This window comes from Jaculus jaculus, chromosome 2 (assembly GCF_020740685.1).
Source record: "Jaculus jaculus isolate mJacJac1 chromosome 2, mJacJac1.mat.Y.cur, whole genome shotgun sequence".
NCBI classification, from domain to species: Eukaryota; Metazoa; Chordata; class Mammalia; order Rodentia; family Dipodidae; genus Jaculus; species Jaculus jaculus.
This window is the reverse complement of record NC_059103.1, coordinates 34,308,953-34,327,682: the sequence shown is the minus strand read 5'-3', so window position 1 is coordinate 34,327,682 and position 18,730 is coordinate 34,308,953. Positions and strand designations below refer to the sequence as shown.

General features: G+C 43.9%; 1 pseudogene; it reads left to right on the top strand.

Moving 5' to 3' along the window:
- Positions 1–18,730, top strand: part of LOC101608188 — a 99,153-nt pseudogene that overhangs the window by 2,542 nt on the left and 77,881 nt on the right.

Below are 18,730 nucleotides of genomic sequence, written 5' to 3'. Positions count from 1 at the left end.
TTCAGCAGCAAACCAAAGCAGCTGGATTAAAGAATGTTTATTGACTTTAACCCATTTACCATAAGAGCTTTACATGTTTATATGAGGAAAAGTAAATCAATTTCCATTTGGTTGTTCTAGCACAAAGCAATTCATGTCTCTAGAAGTAAAACCACAGTTTCATAAGAAAAGAAAGAAAGAAAGAAGGAAAGAAAGAAAAAAAGTAATCAAAGAGGACTTGAGAAGATGGAAAGACCTCCCATGCTCCTGGATAGGCAGAATTAATATTGTGAAAATCACAATTCTACCAAAAACAATATACACATTTAATGCAATACCAATAAAAATACCAGCATCATTCTTCACAGAGATTGAAAAAAATGTTCTCAAAATTCATATGGAATGGCAGAAGGCCTCAGATATCTAAACATATCCTCAGCAAAAAAAAAAAAAAAAAAAAAAAAAACCTCTGGGGGGTGTCACCATACCCAATCTAAAGCTATATTGCAAAGCCATTGTGACAAAAACAGCATAGTACTGGTATATTTTATTTTTATTTATGAGAGAGAGAGAGAGAGAAAGAGAGAATGGGTGCACCTAGGCCTATAGCCACTGCAAATGAACTCCAGACATGCACTACTATGTGCATCTGGTTTACATGGGTACTGGTGAATCTAACCTGGGTCTTTAGGCTTAGCAGGCAAGTGTCAAAACTGCCAAGCCATCTCTCCATCCCAGAAACATTATTTTAAAAGAAAAAACTATTTAATTTTTTTTATTTTTTAGAGAGAGCAAGAAAGAGGGAGACACAGAGAATTGGCATGTCAGGGCCTCAATCACTGAAATTGAACTTCGGATGCCTTTGCCACCTAGTGGGTATGTGTGACCTTGTGCTTGCCTCACCTTTGTGCATTTGGCTTAGGTGGGATCCAGACCTTGGAACATGTGTCCTAAGACGTCTCAGTCAAGTGCTCTCTAAGTGCTAAGCCATCTCTCTAGCCCTTAAAACTTTTTAAAACATTACTTTTAATTTTGATCTAATCTCAGGTTAGTGATGTGTTGGAACAATAGTCTATTGTGATACTGGTCAGTGGCCATGAGCTATAGCTTGTCAGTAGCCAGCTGATCACAAGTTGAAGCCAGTGTCACCCAGTGTACTGAACATGTTAAGTTAGGGTACACTAACCTAACTAGTTATGTGCATTAAATGCTTTTCAAACATTTTCAGATTACAAAGGGTAATGGAATATCACCCTATTATAAGTCGAACATGTATACATATACAATATAAAATATGGCATATCGTTTTTTGGTTGTTGTTTTGAAATGGGGTCTCACTCTTGCTCAGGCTGACAAGGAACTCTGTAGATCATGCTGGCTTTGAATTCCCAGTGATTGTTCTACCTCAGCCTCCCAAGTGCTGGGATTGAAGGCATATACTAGATTATTTTTTAAGCTTTTTTTACTGACAAGTCCCTAATTATAATAAACCATGATAATTTCCGCCCCTCCCCATAAATCCACTCTCCAGCATATTCCTTCCCTCTCTCAATTAGTCTCTTTTTAATTTTGATGCCATCATCTTTCCCCCCTCCTTAGTAGGGTCTTGTTTGGGCAGCGCCAGGCACTGCTGAGGTCACGGATATCCACTTTTGGGGCATGAACATTAGGAGACGTGCTTCCCGTCCAGTTTGGTGAGCATACTATATGTATTTACTTAGACATAAGCAGGCATTACAGGCCTAGGGTTTAAGGTCTCCCCCTTCATAGGCTTTTGACTAGTTTTTCCGATTTCTTCTTTGTTCCTAGCGCTGACCTGGTCCGCAGGACCGGCCTCTGTTAGGTGCCCAGTCTGCGGACGTCCGCGGCTCTGCAGTCGCTGGGACGGGGCGGGGCTGCTCAGCCGGCCCGTGAGCGCTCTCACCCGGGCCGCTCCGAGGCTCCCCTCCACCGGCCCGGGGGCGTGCTTCGGGGCTGGGCCTCGGGTCGGTGCGGCAGCCCCGTCCTCGGTACCTGCGGCGGCCGGCGGGGCGTGGTCAGCCGCGGAGGGCAGGGCCGGGAGGAGGCCGCGCCGGCCCCTCTGCTTCCCAGGGAGCCCGCCTTTGTCCTCGAAGCCCCCACTGGAGGGTCTCAGATTAGCGACCTCATTTACTGCTGTTCTAGCCTTTCAAACCGTGCGTGCGTGCGTGCGTGTGTGTGTGTGTGTAACACGGCCTCACTCCAGCCCAGGCTGGCCTGAACACATGTGATCCTCAGTCTCCTGAGTGCTGGGACTCAAAGGCATGTGCGGCCACACGTGGCTTATTTGGATATTTTTTTTTAATTTTTATTTATTTATTTATTTGAGAGCGACACAGAGAGAAAGACAGACAGAGGGAGAAGAGGGAGAGAGAGAGTGGGCGCGCCAGGGCTTCCAGCCTCTGCAAACGAACTCCAGACGCGTGCGCCCCCTTGTGCATCTGGCTACCGTGGGACCTGGGGAACCGAGCCTCGAACCGGGGTCCTTAGGCTTCACAGGCAAGTGCTTAACCGCTAAGCCATCTCTCCAGCCCTTATTTGGATGTTTTACTTGCCCATGTTCATCGTGAGTAGTGGTAGTAGCGGTAGTGCGTAGTGGCCCAGGCTGGTACTTCAGTGACCCTCCTGCCTCGGGCTCCTGAGTGCTGGGCTCACAGGGTTGTGCCACCATCCCTGTCAAAGTCTGTTTTCTCCAGGACTAAGTCTTACTGTGGAACCCGGACTGGCCTCAGAGTGCTGGGATTACCGGTGTGTGACGCGAGTCTGGATGACCAGGCTGGCATTACACTTCAGCTTCCCAGTGGTAGCAAGACAGAGGGTTACCAAACCCGGAGCCCAAGATTAGGAAGGTGTTTTACTTCGGTGTGTGGTCTTTCCTTGGGAAGGGAGCAGGCAGGCTGCTTACTGAACAGATTCAAAAGTTAAAATTTCTTTCTTTCTAACCCAGGCTCACCTGGAATTCACTCTCTAGGCCCAGGCTGGCGGGGAACTAAGGGAGATTCCCCTACCTCTGCCTCCTGAATGCTAGGATTAAGGTGTTAGTCACCACACCTAGCTCTTGTGCTTTCTTCCTTGAGTATTTCTTTTGATACAGTTTCCTTGGACACTTTGTAAATTCACTGCCTTTGTGTGTTTAAATTGCAGTTTGTTAGTTGAGAGGATAAAGGTTGAGATACAGACTTTTTATTTTATTTTGTTATTATTTTGGTATTTTCAAGGAAGTGTTCCACTCTAGCCCAGGCTGACCATGTAGTTTCAGGGTGGCCTTCAAACTCAAAGTGATCCTCCTACCTCTGCCTCCCAAATGTTGGTATTAAAGGCATGCACCATCACACCCAGCTTCGAGATACAGACTTTAATATTAGGATGGATGGGTTTATTCTTAGATGCATCATCATCATCATCATCATCTTTTGTTTGTTTGTTTGTTACTGGGTCTCAACTATATCATGCAGGCTACTTTCAAACTTGAGTGATCCTCCTGACTCAGCCTCCTCAGTGTCAGGGTTTCAGGCTTGACATCCTACATCTGGCTTTAGACACTTTTTTGTATGTGCTTGTCCTTTGTAGAATTTTTTGTTGTTGTTTTTCAAGATAGGGTCTCACTCTAGCTCAGGCTGACCTGGAATTCACTGTGTAGTCTTAGGATGGCCTCAAAATCATAATGATTCTCCTACCTTTGCCTCCTGAGTGCTGGGATTAAAGGCGTGTGCCACCAAGCCTTTTTTTCCCTTTGGAGAATTTTTTTCTCAAATTTTTATTAGCAACTTCCATGATTATAAAAAAATATACCATGGTAATACCCTTTCTCCCCCCACTTTCCCCTTTGAAACTCCATTCTCCATCATATCCCCTCCCCATCTCAGTCTGTCTTTTATTTATTTATTTATTTCGATGACATGATCTTTTCCTCCTCTTATGATGGTCTTGTGTAGGTAGTGTCAGGCACTGTGAGGTCATGGATATCCAGGCCATTTTGTGTCTGAAGGAAGCATGTTGTTAGGAGTACCTACCCCTCCTTTGGCTCTTACATTCTTTCCACCACCTCTTCCGCATTAGACCCTGAGCCTTGGAAGGTGTGATCAAGATATTGCAGTACTGAGTACTCCAGTCACTTCTTTCCAGCACCATGATACCTTTTGAGTTGTCCCAAGGTCACTGCCATCTGAAAAGAGAAAATTCTCTACCAAAAGTGAGAGTAGCATTAATATAAGGGTATGAACATTAAGAGAAGTGCTTACTGGGCAGTTTGATAAGCATAGTATATACACTTAGCCAGACAGCAGCAGACATTACACACCTAGGGCTCATGACTACCCCTGTTTTAAGTTTTCAGTATCAGAGATGTATTCCCTCCCATGGAGCGGGCCTCCAGTCTAATTAGAAGGCAGTTGGTTTCCACCATGATCTTTTTATCAAAGTCTATACTGAACTCTGCATTTTAACTCAGTTTTCTTTTTCAGTGCTGAGGTTGAACCCAGGGTTTTGTACATGCTAGGTGAACACTGTACCACTGAGCTATATCCCTCAGACCTCCCTTTTTAATTGTAAGAGTATCTTATTATTAAATTACGCTGGCTCACCTTTTACTTACTTTGTAGCCCAGGGAGGCCATGATCTAGTGATGCTCTTTCTTCAGCCTCCTCAGTAGCTGGGATCACAGGCCTTTGTAACCAGGCTCAGTTAAATGTACTTATTTTCTACTTACATTAACTTTTTAAATATTTTTATTATTTATTTATTTGAGGGAGACAGAAAGAGGCAAAGAGAGAGAGAGTTGTAAGGTTTGGGAGTCACCAAGACCATGCAAGCCACTCAGACAAAGATGAAAGCTTTTATTCAGGAGGGAGAGGCCACTGTTTAACCCATATAGTATCCCCCAGTCTCCACTGGATTTTAAATGGGTGGGAGGCTGGGCAGTTGCCCTTAGAATTGGGGGTGTTTATTAGAGTACTTTTGTCTGAGTTGCTCAAAGTAAGGGCCATCTCTATAATTGGGATGACATCCCCTCCCTTCCTCAAACTGTTATTGATATTTTTATCTAACCAAACGTTATAAAAAGCTTTATGGTCAGTAGTGATGAAAGCATGTCTTGCCCCAGTAAGTTAGCAGTGAGCCCAGTCACCATGGGGGGCAGTCTTCTCCCCTGTCCCCACCTGGGTCCCAAGGTAGCCACATGGCAGTCTCCCAGGAAGTGGACTGCCTGCCAACTCCCAGCAGGGGAGAGCCGGGCACAAGCTGCGGGGGGGGGGGGCACTTTCTCCTTTCTTAGGACTGTTCAGTCCACTCCAGTATCGATGAGAAGTTTGAATTTTTTATTGTCAATATTTAAAATAATTTTGGATCTTAGGCCAGGGACCAGAGGGACGGTACTATCTTTCTCTTTTTTCTCTGTCTGACCCTTCTCCACATGTGCCTGACGAACAAGGGCCTCCACCCTGTCCCAAGTGTCCCAATCAAAGAGATTTTCTTCCAGCAGCCATGGTGCCAGCTTAAGAAGGCAATCCCAGGTCTGTCAAGCCTGATTATTAGTTAAATTAAGCCCTCTACTCTTTAGGAGTGCCCTGAGAGAATCTAAGGCAGGATTGGATTTACAGGTAGACTGTCCCATATTATAAAGTTGAGAGAGAAATGTCCATAAAATTAGGCAATAGCAACCCACAGACACACGAGTACAACACAAACACAAGGATCCAAAAGATCAGTAAACATGCTGTACAAAAGCTGCAGATGCAGCTTGCCTGCGAACCAAAAGTGAAAGGAAAGAGAAAGAGAATGAAGAGATGTTGATAAGGTTATAGAAGCAAAGTTTAGCACATTAAATATGAAGACTGCCTCATAACTTATGAGGGTACACTCACCCGCACGCCAATTAACCTCCTCAACGAATGCCTCTCACCGGGCACTAGTCTGCCAGGTTCCCATTGCCACACATTGGGCACCAAACTGCCATGATCCCCTGGCAGGTAGTGCTGAGGAAGGGCCAGGCCCACTGGTTCCTCCCAAGGGGTGAGGAGGAGGGTGGATGTAGATGGTGGTTACCACCAAGCCAGGAGTCTTGTCAAAGCAGGAACTCACTTTACTGTTACAGGCGGGTGTTTATATAATGTTGAGAATGAGGGTGGGGATTTTAGGATGGGGTGAGATGTAAGGGCCAATAGCATACCGAGACCTCTGAGATGATTGGTCCTAAGCATACATGGGCAGGGACTCTAACTTCCTGTGTGGAAGTGGCAGGCCAGAGGCCATTTGGCCCTTGCTGAGTTCTAAGCATGCATGGATGGGAACTCTAATTTCCTGTGCAGAAGTAACAGGCCAGAGGCCATTTGGCCCCCTGCTGAGTCATAGCTGGGTGGAGGCAGTTCACCAAACTTTAACTAGGCTCAGGAAGTTCCACTAGGCCTCACTTCCAGGCCTCTCAAGGCCCAACACAGTGGTTAAAGGTTCTTGCTTACAAAACCTGGTAACCTGGGTCCAATTCACTAGCCATCTGTATAAAGCCATGTACAAAAATTGGTGCAAGGCCTGATGTTCATGACCTTGACATGCACACACATACATGTGTAAACTAATTTTATAAAAAAGAAATGAAAATGTCTCTCCCCTAGCAACCATTAATTGCCTTTGGATCCTCAGTGAGGGTGGGGCCTCATGAATCTCCTCCCCCTATTTTCAAATTTATTTATTTGTTTATTTTTAAATATTTATTTATTTTAAGAGAGAGACATAGAGAGTGAGCGAGAGAATGGGCATGCCAGGGCCTCTAGCCACTGCAAATGAACTCCATATGCATGTGCCCCCTTGTGCATCTGGCTTACGTAGGTACTAGGGAATCAAACCTGAGTCCTTTGGCTTTGCAGGCAGGTACCTTAACGGCCAAGCCATCTATCTCTCCAGCCCTCAGATTTATTTTTATTCATTTATTTGAGACACGAGAAGGGAGAGAGAAAGTGTGTGTGAGTGAGTGAGTATGGGTATGCCAGGGCCCCTTGCCACAGCAAACAAACTTCAGATAGATGTTTGGGAATCAAACATGGGCTGGCAGCCTTTGCAAGTGAATGCCTTTAAGAGCAGAGCCATCTCTGCAGCTGTCATCCCCCTTTTTCTTACAGGGTCTTGAGTGTCCTAGGCTGTTCTCAAACTCACTATAGAGCCATGAATGACCTTGCAACCAGATTTAGCCTCCATTCTGGGATTCTAGGTGTACACCACCACAGCTGGCTTATTAGGTGCTAGAACAGAACCCAGGGCTTTGTTTATGCAGGGAAGTGTCGGTAATATCTGTTACCACTCTAAAATGATTGCCCCGTCATTCATCAGCTTCCCATAGAAATGCTAGCCCGGTGGAGACTTCCTTTTTTACAAGGGCTGTTAGTCCATGTCTCTGCTAATACTGTGCTGTCAGTAATGTTATATTTTCAGAATCTTCTTTGTCTTTTAAGACAAAGTGTTAGTCTATAGCCTAGGCTGGCCTCCATTGTATTATGTATCCCAGGCTAGCCTTGAGCTCATGATAGTCCTCTGCCTCCCAAGTGCTGGAATGTGTCGCAATACCCAGCCCCCTCTAGTGCCACCATATCCAGCCTCCTTTGGTGTTTTCTAGTTATTTAGTGTTGTTTAGTTGTTGGCCAGCTTACCATCACATCATTATAAACTTAATGATATATCTCAGAAACTGCGATTGTAAACCTGTTTCTGATTGTCAGTAAGGCTCAGTGTTTTATGTCTGCGAGAAACTCTCTTGGTACCCAATCTAATCAGAATATATGTGTCTATATGCAGAAGATGGGAGAGAAAGGCAAGGGGAAGCTGCCCTAAAGCCTAGGAGATTTTGTGGGGTCTAAATTGTTTCTGGCTGAACTCTGCCTTCCCAGTAGTTTCCTTATGTTATATGCCCAGGAAGATAGTAGACAGAGAGAGAGAGAGAGAGAGAGAGAGAGAGAGAGAGAGAGAGAGAGAGCACAAGACAGCTGGAATGCAGTTTAGCTGGTAGAGTGCTTGAGTAACATGCAGAAAGCCCTCAGTTCAGTTCCCAGAACTGCAATAACTGGTCATGGTGGTGGCAAGATGAGAAGTTCAGGGTTGTCTATGTAAGACCCTGTCACAAAACAGAGTACTTATACCAACAAAACAAAGTTAATCCTTTGCAGATGGATTTTTGCATTTAGGCAGCTCCATCTGACTTTGAAATGGCCAGGGTTCTTTCGGGAAAGTCCAGTCATCTGGTCTTTGTTGGATTTCTATAGACCTTTTGGTTCCTCATTTTTGGTGGCAGGATAAGAAGAAAGAGCCTTTACATTTTCAGTGAGTTGGGTAAAATGTCATCCAGGAGTGACCCTGTGTAGTACAATAGGCAATCAGGAAGGAAATAGGATTTTTCCCATAAAGAATTGATGGTATTAGGCTGAGAATTTGCCTCAGTTGGTAGAATGCTTCCTAGCATGCATGAAACCCTGGGTTCAGTCTCCAGCACTGTCTGAATGGTATGGTGGTGAATACCTGTCATCCCATTATATAGGCAGAAGGGGTTTAAGGTTATCCTTGACTATATAGTGAGTCTGAGGCCAGCCTAGGATGCATGAGACCCCATTTCAAAAGCAAACCCCTAGCCATGCTCCTGCAAGCAAGCCTAATGAAACTCATTCGCCCACCACCAGCAGCAGCACCAGCAACAATGACAAAATAGAAAGATGGAAGTAGAAGGGTGACTAGTTGGGAAGAAGAAAGTCATCAGCAGGAGTGGGACGGGGAGAAGAGAGGGCATGTGGGGGGTGAATATGGTCAAAATACTTTATATGCGTGTATTTATATGTCATGATGGAACCTTTTGTCATGGATAATTAATATATGCTAAGAAGCTTAAAAAACTTGATGGTTTTAACATCTTGGCTTGGGATGCAGCTCAGTGGTATAAGGCTTGTCCAGTATGCATAAGGCCGTCATGAACTGCTCCGGCCATTAGAGACCAGGAAGACTTACAGTGAGCACAGTGACTGTGCAGGCCAGAGCAGTGGCAGTATACACTATAACTGCAGCAGTCAGGAGGCTGAGGCAGGGGGTCATGAGGTAAAGGCTAGTCTGAGCTATCTAGTCAGATCTCAAAGAGTCAAAATGTACTGACCAGGGGCTGGGATGTAGCTTGGTTGGTATTGTCTAGCATGCACCCAGTCCTGGGTTCCCTTACACCATATAAATTGTGCATAGTAACTCTTATCTGTAATCCCAACATGTAGGAGGATCAGGTCAGGGTCATCCTCGGGTATATATGACCATGTTTTATTCTCTTACACACAAAAACAAATAAAACCAGAGGACCTTACTCATTTATCATAAACTAAATGTATGGAGACCACAGAATTGTATGTGAACTTCATATTAAGTGAATAAAGAGTCTCTATGCTAATATGAAATTTCCTCCTCCTGTAAATATGTCTTGGTGTTTCAGACTTTGGTTACCTTGGAGGATGTGACTGTGAACTTTACTCAAGAGGAGTGAACTCCGCTGGATCTTTCCCAGAAGAATCTATACAGAAAGGTTGTGGGAGAAATCTTCCTGAACTTGGCCTGGATAGGTAAGGATGACTGCCTCTCTTTACTTACTCAGTGCCCATCAGTGCTGCCATGTGATTTAAAATATTAAAAAGGGACTGTTTTGATAAGTAAATTGAGTGTTGTTGAAACTCTTCATGAGCCCAGAATCTAGTATATTCTCTCTGAAGCTCTAATAACTTATAATGATATTTTTTGGCTCTTTATTATAGGGGGAAAGTGGGACCAGAACATTGAAGATTGGTACCAAAATCAGGGGGAAAAATTAAGGTAATTTGCACTGAAAGTAGAAAGGAACATTTCATTGTTGTTTGTTTTTTGGTTTTGTTTTTGTTTTTTTGAGGTAGGGTCTCACTCTAGCCCAGGCTGATCTGGAATTTACTATATAGTCTTAAGGTAGTCTCAAATTCATGGCAATCCTCCTATCTCTACCTTTCAAGTACTAGGATTAAAGGCATGTGCCATGATGCCCAGCATGGAATGACTTAAGAAAGAGGGAGAGAGAAAGAGGCAGATAGAGAGAGAATAGGTGTGCCAAGGCCTCTAGCCATTGCAAATGAACACCAGATGCATGCACCACCTTGTGCATCTGGCTTATGTGAGTACTGGGGAATTGAACCTGGGTCCTCAGGCTTCACAGGCAAGTGCTTTACCAGCTAAGGTATCTCTCCAGCCCTGACTTTTTTTTCTTGTTTGAGGTAGGGTCTCACTTGAGCCCAGGTTGACCTGGAATTCACTTTGTAGTCCCAGGCTGGCCTCAAATTTACAGTGATCTTTCTACCTCTGCCTCTTGAGCACTGGGATTAAAGGTGTACACCACCATGCCCAGCCATGAAAACCTTTTCCATCTCCAAATTTAGTTAGTTAGTTTTGAGACAGGTCTCAAAAAGCCATCCTCAAACTTGCTATATAGCCAAAGATAACCTTCAACAGATCTTCCTGCCTCCATTTCCAAGTCCTGAGTTTATAGGCATGCACACGTGGCTCCAAATATACTTACTCAAAAAAGTTCACCACTATATAGATATAGATACATATATATAGATAGATAAAGATATTTATATTGACATGACACAGAGCCAAGTGTGGTGCTAATGAGGTATTCTTATTGTTCTATTTAGTAGATCAGCCCTCTTGCAGAGCACTCAATCTGCTAAGGTTTATTTTATTTATTTATTTGTTTATTTATTTGCATGCATACATGTATATGCTCATGTGCATGTTTGTGTGTGTGGCAAGATCTCTTTCCATGCAAGTGAACACCAGACACATGTGCCACTTTGCATTCTGGCTTTATGTGGGTATTGGGGAATTGAATGCAGGCTGACGGGCTTTGCAGGAAAGTACCTTTAACTGACGAGCCATCTCCACAGCTCTGTTTTATTTATCTTATATTTTACTTTTGGAGGATTGAACCTCATTCATATGAGACAAGTGCTGTATCAGTGAGCCACATCCCTAGTCTAGGCTGTTCACTTTTAGACAAGATAGAAAAACTATGCTTTCCCTGAATAAGTAAAAGTTTAATGCATACTAATAAATACGAAATAATAGGTAAATAAGCCGTTTACATTGTGTTCTGATTTATTTCCTTCTTTATTTTTCAAATATTTTATTTATTTGTCTGGAGTGATGGCTTAGCAGTTAAGGTGCTTGCCTGCAAAGCCAACAGACCCAGTTTTGATTCCCCATTACCCACATAAAGCCAGATGCATAAGCTGGCATGTGTCTGGAGTTTGATTGCAGTGGCTAGAGGCCCAGGTGCACCCATTCTCTCTTTGTCTATGTATTTCTCTCTCCCTCTGTCAAATAAATAAATAAAAATAAAAATATTTTATTTATTTGAGAGAGACAGAAGAAGAAGTAGATAGAGAGAATGGGCATGCCTGGGCCTCTAGGCACTGCAAAGAAAACTCAGACATATGCACCACCTTGCGCATCTGGCTTATGTGCTTACTGGGGAATCAAACCTGAGTCTTCAGGCTTCACAGGCAAGCATATTAACCATCACTAAGCTATCACTCCAGCCCCATTTTTTTTTTAAATAAAAGTACCATCTTCTGCTTTATTGACAGTATGATGTTCAAAAATGTTCTCACGATTCAATAATTACAAAGACTCAGGCTTACATTAAAAAAGTGAAAAACAGGGCTAGAGAGGTGGCTTAGCAGTTAAGGCATTTGTCTGCAAACCCAAAGGATCCCGGTTCAGTTCTCCAGGACCCATATAATCCAGATGCACAAGGGGGTGCATGTGACTGGAGTTCGTTTGCAGTGGCTCTCTCTCTCCCCCCTCCCCCCCCTGCCTCTTTAAAATATATTTTTCAAAAGGTGGAAAACAGAACACCAGCAGAAGCCCAGCACAGGGCCTAGGGGGGAGTGAGTGGGGTTGCCAGGTGCTGGGTGTGACACTCTAGGGATGGCCAGCAGTGCCACACCCTTCAGTGCTAACTCAGTCCAATGTGTGTCCAGAACAGCAAGTTTGCCAATGGGAGAAGGTGGGAGAAACACGTCCAAGCTGAAGACAAGCCACCTCTGCTGTCACAGTTAATCACAAGCCTTTGATAAGGTGGAGCCACAGACCCCATCACCCAACCCAGGATCTGGGGAGGGTGAGATTAAACACACATGTGGGCATCCCCCCACCATGGCCAGGTGGGGCGGATACGCAGGAGTGTTGGGTGATTCTACATGACTGACAGGGGCTACTGGTCATGGAGGTTCCATGCAAAGGAGAAGGTGAAGGTGCCTGCTGCATGGCTCCCTGGGGCTCTTCTTCTCTTCAACCTAGCAGATCATGGGGTTGCCTGCACCGTGACTCCCTGGCTTATGGCAGACCACAGATGCTACAGGAGCAAGTAGAAGACAGAGTGTAGTCTTCACAGTACTTGGTGAGGTGTTGGGGACACTTCCTACCTGTGACTAAGAATGGATGACCCCACAGAGACATGGGCATCACTGGTCCTGGGGCTGTCCATGCTAGGTGGCCAGCAGGAGTACTAATGCCATGGTTAGATGAGTGAAAAGGCCACGAGTCAACCTCTGCAGTGACCTCCTGTGACCCTGGGCCCTTTTTTTTTTTTAAGTAACTATGTTATAGAGACTTGGTGAAGATGAAGAAGGTGATCACTGTGAAGAAACCTTCATTTTGACCATGATATGAGAAAGGAAAGTCCTACTGGAGTAAAACCATGTGAGCATAGTATGTGTGAAATAGTCTTCATACTACATTCGTCCAGTAACCCTGTCAGCCCTCACACTGGGTAGGAAGCTTATGATTATGAATGGAAGCAAGAAGAGAAAGCCTTAAGTTATTACTATGCTCTGAAAATCAGTCACAGGACTCACATTGGAGAGAAACCTTATGAATATCAAAAAACGTGAGGAAACTTTCCTTTCTCTCACCAACCTTGGAGACTATGTGGTAATGCATGCTGGGGTTGGAAGCCATAAATGTAATGTGTGTGGAAAAGGTTTGCACTATCCCAGTTCACTTAGAATCCATGAAAGGATTCACACTGGAGAGAAACCATACCAGTATGAACAGTGTGGGAAAGCCTTCAGTTGTTTAGGCTCTGTTCAAAGACATCAAAGGACTCGCAATGGTGAGAAACCCTATGAAAGTAAAGAGTGTTGGAAAGCCTTCAGTTCTCTCTCAGGCCTTTAAGGACATATGATAAGACACACTGGAGGTGGACCTTATAAATGTAAGGAATGTGGAAAAGTCTTTATTCTCCCAGAGCTCTTAGAAAACATGAAAGAACTCACACAGGAGAGAAACCTTTTTCATGTCAATACTGTGGTAAGGCCTTCATTTGTTCAACTTCAGTCCGAAAGCATGAAGGACCCACACTGGAGAGACATGTAAGCAATGTGGGAAGGCTTTCATTTCTCAGTCAGGTGTCCAAGGACATATGATAAGGCATACTGGTGATGGGCCTTACAAATGTAAGTTCCGTGGGAAGGCTTCTGGCTCTCCCAGTGCAGTTCTTAGGCATGAAAATGCTCATGTTGTATAGAATTATTTTGTGGCTAAAAGGCAGGAAGGTCTTCTTTTCTCAGCTGTTTGAAGGCATGTAACCACTTAATGGAGGCTGAGCTTATAAAATACTAGGTATTTAAGGGAAATTCTTAGTATCCTAATTCAAGTACAGAAAAGATTTACACTGGACAGAAATCCTGTTTAAAGAATATGGGGAGGGGTGGAGAGATGGCTTAGAAGGTAAGGTGCTTGCCTGTGAAGCCTAAGGACCCACATTCAACTCTCCAGATCACATATAAGCCATACGCACAAAGTGATGCATATGCAAGTTTGCACATGCGCACAAAGTGGCAAATACATCTGGAGTTTAATTACAGTGGCATGTCAATTCTTTCTCAGTCTTGCTCTTTCTCATAAAAGAAAAAAAAGACCAGTTTGCCTAAAAAAAAGAAAAAGAATGTGGGAAAGTCTTAAACTGTCAAAAAGTTTATTTGGAATGCATAAAAGGCCTCACAATGGAGAAAAATGCCAAATAAAATGTGGAAACCTTCAGTTTTCTCAGTTCCTTTTGCTTGGGTTTTCCCCCCCTTACCCACCCAGGCAGGGTCTTGCTTTATCCTAGGCTGACCTAGAATTCACTATGTAGTCTAAGTCTGGCCTCAAACTTACAGCAATCCTCCTACCTCAGCCTCTAGAATGCTGGGATTAAAGGCATGCACTACACCATCATGCCTGATTCCTTTTGAAACCATGAAGTGGAAGACCCTATGAGGTAAAAATACAATAAAACCATTTTTTTAATCTTTTTAGATTTTTATTCATTTATTTGAGAGTGACAGAGAGAGAAAGAGGCAGAGAAAGAGAGAGAGAATGGGCACGCCAGGGCTTCTAGCCACTGCGAACGAACTCCAGACGCGTGCACCCATTTGTGCATCTGGCTAACATGGGTCCTGGGGAATCGAGCCTCGAACTGGGGTCCTTAGGCTTCACAGGCAAGCGCTTCACTGCTACGCCATCTCTCCAGCTCAATAAAACCATTTTTTAAAGTGTTTGGAAGGATATTTATTATAGCACCTATTTATACTCTTTAAATTCTACTTTCTAAATGTTTTCTTTTTAAGAAAATTAATTGTGAACTTTACTGTATGAACAATCATATGTTGGTCATACTCCCATTAGGTTATCTTCTTATATCTCCTCTCCCCTACTCCCATTCTACTGAGGGCCTTCCTTGGTTGGTTATTGGTGCTCAGTCTGGGGTTATGAATGCATCAGTCAGTGGGGGGGGGGGGAGGTAGTGGAATGCCTCAGGATGCTCCCTGTGGTTCTTACAGTCTTTTCCACCCCTCTTCTGCAATGTCCATTTAGCCTTGGTAGGACCATTATAAGTCTATGCTAGTGTTGCGTTCTCTGCAACCACTGGATTTCTTCTTTGATGAGTTTTGGGTGTCCTGAGTGTTGCCATCTGCCTGGATCTGGTTATCAGGCCAACAGTGAGAGCAGCACTCAAGTTTAAGTCACCGCATCCTCTGCAATGTCTCCTGGGTCCTGGCAGATGTAATAGAGGTGACTATCTTATGCTAGGTAGTCATCTGCCTGTTTTGTCGTTGCTGTTGTTGTTGTTGTTTTTGAGCTACCTTTAAAATTTTACTGGAGAGAAAGAAGCAGAGGGGGGGATTGAGAATGGGTGAGCCAGGGCCTCTAGCCTGCACACAAATACAACACGTGTGCCACTGGCTTATGTGGGTCCTACAGAATTGAACTTGGGTCCTTTGGCTCTGCAGGCAAGCACCTTCACCACTAAACCATCTCTCCAGCCTTCAGCTGCTTTTTACTGTCATATCTTGTTTCTCCTTGATTTTCATTGCCATCTGTAAAACCAGATTTTCTAACCAAGAGTGAAAGCAGCATGAATTAAAAGGGATAAACATAGTTATTTAAGAGATTTTTGATGGATATATCCATTCTTCTTAGCTAGGGACCATTGGGAGCTTTGCTTTGGAGTCTAGGGCTTTCCTATCCAAAGGATTATGACTTGGTTCTCAGTACCAGGTATGAGTTCTGTCCCACTGAGCAGGTCTCATCCATTCAAAGAGCCACTGATTACCTGCATAGGCTGTGTGCCACTATTGCACAGGTGTGTTTTTAACATTTTTTATTGACAACTTCTATAATTATAGATAATAAACCATGATAATTCTCTCCCTTGCTTCTATTGACAAATCTAGTCTTCATTATATCCCCTCTATTAGTCTCTTTTATTTTGATGTCATCATCTTTTCTCCTATTATGAGGGTCTTGTGAAGGTCATGCTAGGCACTGTGAGGTCATGGATATTGAGGCCAATTTCTGTCTAAACGGTTGCATAGTAAGCAGTCCTACCCTTCCTTTAGCTGTTACATTCTTTCCCCCACCTTTTCCACAATGGATCCTGAGCCTTGGAAGGTATGATAGAGATGTTTCAGTGTTGAACATTCTTCTGTTACTTCTCAGCACTATGGTGCCTTTTGGGTCATTCCAGTGGTCACCACCATCTGAAGAGAAGTTTCTCCAACCAAAAGTAAAAGTAGCATTCATATATGGGTATGAACATTTTTAAAGGTGCTTAAAAATTTTAAGTGCTTATAGGGCAGTTTGGTGAGCATAATATAGGCATTTATCCAGACAAGAGCAGCAGGCTTTACACTTCTACTGCCCGGCTATAGGTTTTGATTAGGTTTTCAGTACCAGGCATCCCTCCCATGGATTGTGCCTCCAGTCCAATTAACAGAGTAATTGTTTTTCCCCTTAATAGACATGGTACTATTGCACCAGTTTGGTCATTTGGCCTGGTTGGCCAAACATAAGGCTTGTAGTGTCCACTGTTTTCACTGCTGATTACCTCTCTCCCAAAGAGCTGCATGCAGCATAGCTTTTTCCAGCTTTCTATCAGATGATTTACAGGAAGAAGGTTTGTAGCTCAGTTCCAGCTTGATTTCTCAGTGACCTTGGAGCCACAGAATGTGGAGTCATTAGCAATATGGTCTTACTACATATTTCTGGTGGGAAACCAAGAGCCCTGGCAATGGCCCATAATATTTTGGGGGCATCAGAGACATCCCTGGACAACAATTCACACTGTAAAGTATCCCATCTCTGGCACTGAAATTTTTCTAGTTACAGTCTATGGCCTCTGGGTGTGCCATTATCCAAAAAAGTAGCTTTCCACAGGGCTTATTCATAATATCTTGGATTTTGATTAACCCTCCCCCACCCTTCTTTTCCTCAGTCTCTTCCTATGACCTTACTTAGGCCATTGCACTGCCAGTAATCTGTTCATCTACTTACATATATAGAATATCATCTCCTTAAGTCTTTCCCTCTCCTCCCTCCCTTATAGCCCCTTTCTAGCTTACTGGCCTCTGCTACCAATATTTACTCCAACTCACATACAAGTTTAAACATCTGTAGCTAGGATCCACATATGAGAGAGAACACATGATGTTTGGTTTTCTAGGCCCAGGTTGCCACACTAAATATAATCCTTTGCAGATCCATCCATTTCCCTGCAAATTTTCATAATCTCATTTTTCTTTACTGCTGAGTAGAACTTCATTGTGTAAATGTACCACATCTTCATTGTCTATTTATTAGTTGAGGGACATCTAGGCTGGTTCCATTTTCTAGCTACTGTGAATAGAATGGCAGTAAACATGGTTGAGCAAGTATCTCTAAGGTAGTGAGAAGAGTGCTTAGGATATATGCCTAGGAGTGCTATACCTGGGTAATACAGTAAATCATTTTTTTTTAGCTGTCTCAGGAACTTCCACATTGATTTCCACAATGGTTGTTCCAGATTGCCTGCTATCCAAGTATTCTAGTAGGTTGGTTGGAGAAAATTGCTGGAAAATTCTAAAATTCAACTGAGTAATATACACATTCAATCAAAACCAGCACAGAGTATGTATTCAAGTGGGGATTAAAACAGATAATTTAATAAAGCCAATGTTCCTAAGGATGTGTGTTGCCCCACATATTTAATCCTGTCAACTGGAAGGCTGAGATTTCTGGTCTGAAATGGATTCCACACCAACATGGGGCTGAATAGGACCCTGCCCCCAAGAATGACAGAAGAAAAAGACAGAGGCCCTATAAAATCAGGAAATGTCAAAGGCAACAATAGTCAACACCAAAATATAGCTTATTTGAAAATGGTAAATCTGACCAAGAATACATCAATCAAACCTAACATATAACCTGCTCTGATGTAGAAGGTGAGATTAGCACTTCCAGTCCAGGCCTATGTACTGGGCTTTGTGTAAGGAGGCCCTGTTACCTTTTCGGGTGGCTTTCAATCTCACCAATGCTGAGTACCCACTTCAATTCCTCTGTTTCACTGTGGCAAACTCCGTTAGGCTGCTTGGGTTGCTGATCTGGTGCTCTGATCGGCTGGGCTGGATGCCCTGCTGCCAGGGGGGAGGGTGAGTTCTCAGGTGGTTCACAGCACTGGCGGCTGGGGGATGGGAGGCTGTGCAGGATGCCTGAAGTTATTCCAGAGCTGCTCAGCTGGTTCCTGCTATCTTCCCCTTAGGGTTTTCTTTTTATTTTGTTTTAAGAATTTTAAAATTTATTTACTAGAAGACAGAGATAGAGGAAGAGAGAGAGACAGAGTGTGAGAATAGGTGCACCAGGGCCTCTAGCTACTGCAAAAGAACTCTGGATGCTTGTGCCACCATATGCATGGGGCTTACATGGGACCTGAAGAATCAAACCTGGGTCCTTGGGCTTCACAATCATTTGACTTAACCATTAAGCAATCTCTCCAGCCCCCTTCAAGTTTCTTGACTTTGCAAGGAGGCTGGTGTGAGTGGAAAGTCCCTTCACTTAGCTTCTGTGCCTGCAGCTCTGGGCTGGGGTGGGGGTGGGAGGGGTGGGGCTGTGTGGACGGGGCCACTCTGTGCCTTGGCAGGATTCTGGCTGGTTTCCTTCTTGCTAGAAGCTCTGAGTCTCTCTTGCTTTTCTGCTGTGGCTGATAATTCACCTTCACTTTTCAGTACAAGAGTGTATTTTGCTATTTTTTCTGCTCATTTCCCTCTGTGAGCTGTGTTGGTATGGCTCCTATGCTGCCATCTTACCTTGCAGTCTCCAATCCAATTCTTAATCAAAAACATCTGAATCAGGACTGGAGCCATGGCTCAGCAGTTAAGGCGCTTGCCTGCAATGC